Source organism: Myotis davidii, unplaced genomic scaffold, assembly GCF_000327345.1.
Source record: "Myotis davidii unplaced genomic scaffold, ASM32734v1 scaffold316, whole genome shotgun sequence".
NCBI lineage: Eukaryota > Metazoa > Chordata > Mammalia > Chiroptera > Vespertilionidae > Myotis > Myotis davidii.
The window spans coordinates 312,655-314,925 of record NW_006287072.1 but is presented as its reverse complement, the minus strand read 5'-3'; positions in this window follow the sequence as shown (position 1 = coordinate 314,925).

The window sequence follows — 2,271 nt, the reverse complement described above, 5'->3', positions numbered from 1 at the left end:
GGAGGGCGGAGGGTGGGGTGGGAACCGGATGGAGGGGAGCTATGGGGGGGAAAAGAGGAACAACTGTAATAATGTGAACAATAAAGATTTAATTAAAAAAATAAATAAAATGAAGGGTATATGATAAAGCTTTTTCAGTGGTAATTATATATGCCTAAACATAGTTTTCCAAAGTGTTTCATAACTTAAAACTTTGGAGTTTGCTGGATTAAATAGTAAAAATTATTAAATATCTAGGTATTTTGAATTACAGGATACTGAAATATTAATTAATCTGAGTTTGCCTCGTATGAAAAGCTAGAGGATGAATTTGAATCTGTTAATGAATGTCTTGTATTTTACTTGAAATATCTCTTAAAATGTGAATGTATTGCTAATCTGAGGAGTGTTAATTACTTACATGCCACCTAAAAATTAAGGTTTCTAAGGAAGGGTTAAGAATTCTAACTAATTAGAAAGAAATTATGGTTTTGATGTCATGGAAAGCATGAAGCATAGAGATGCATTTTGAAGGAAAAAGAAATTGGGTTCTAGAGCTGGTTATTTCTGAAAGTTGTAAGGTTTCTGAAGAAATATTTGTGAAAGTTGTCGAATTTTGTGAAGAGAAATGTTGAAAGGAAATGGTATAAATGACAGAGGCCAGTAAGCCAGGACAAGTAGAAAAGGGAAACTGAGATGGTTAATTTGGAGCCATCTAGTAAATCCTCTCTTCCCTAAACCAAGGACACTTAAGAGTAAATGATTTGCATTTTGCCTCCCTAACTATAAGGTCTAAACCAGTGGTTCTCAACCTGTGGGTCGCCACACCTTTGGCGGTCAAATGACCCTTTCACAGGGGTTGCCTGAGACCATCCTGCATATCAGATATTTACATTACGATTCATAACAGCAGCAACATTACAGTTATGAAGTAGCAATGAAAATAATTTTATGGTTGGGTCACAACATGAGGAACTGTATTTAAAAGGCCAGAACGTTGAGAACCACTGGTCTAAACATATGGTAAATTGCTTATATCAATGTACTCAGGGAGACGGATAGCAGAAATCCAATTAGTGTCATTTGCTCACCACACCCAAGTAGAGAATAAACCTTATTTTGCTTAGTCCTTTCCTAATCCTATAAACTATTAAAATGGTTATATTTCATATTAATCAGGTCTTTTTTACAAAAAGGCCATCTTTTAATGGTGGGAACTGAAGTTTTCTAGCCTATGTTTGTATCTATCCTTTTGGCAAAATAAATTTGACAATCCTTCCAGGGTTTAAATTTTAAGAAACTTTTCTTCACCTAGAATTTGCTTTAGATTGTTCCAATAGACTCTGAAATGCCTCAAGTATTTGTTTCTCTCTCATGAAGGAAAATTTTCTGCTTAAGGTATATGGGAAGCTCTGTCGAATAATAACTATATTATGCTTTCATTTATAGCTCTAATTGTTATTCTGGAATATTGTGTTTTGCAGAAAGGACAAGATTCCATATCATTTGCAAGTATTGCTGATTCTTAAACTTTTTGTTTTTCAGATATAAGGAAGCATTTTTAACACAAATTTAGTAAATTATATATTTCTCTCCCTTCCTGTCTCTCCAGAATTTGGCAATCCTCCTATCTAATGAAAGAGAAACATGGTAATTAGCTGTACATCCGCTACCCTTTTCATTGGCTAATCAGGGCGATATGCAAATTAACTGCCAGCCAAGATGGCGGCCAGCAGCCAGGCAGCTTGATGCGAACATGAGGCTTGCTAGCTTCAGTGACGGAGGACTCCAACGTTCCCCGCCTGCCGCTGCCGGCCTCTGAGCTTGCAGTTTGAAACATTGTAACAAATATAGAAGCTAAACAAAACCCCAGAAACCTGCTTTCAGCCTGCCGGGATCTCAGAGCTGGAGTTGAAACAGTGTTTCAATTATAGAACCTAAACAAACCAGATACCTGCTTTCATCAGCCGAGGTGTAAGAGCTGGAGCCAAGCCTCAGAGCTAAAGGTGGCCCAGAATTTAAAAAAAAAAAAAAAGGAGCAGTGGGGAGCTTCAGTCCCCCGCCAGCCTGAAAACAGCCCTCAGCCCCTCCCCCAGACTGGCCAGGCACCTCAGTGGGGACCCCCACCCTGAAGGGGGTGTGACCAGCTGCAAACAGCCATCATCCCCTCATCCAGGTTGGCCAGGCACCCAAGTGGGACCCCCCCCCTGATCCAGGACACCCTTCAGGGCAAACCAGCCAGCCCCCAGCCGTGCACCAGGCCTCTATCCTATATAGTAAAAGGGTAGTATG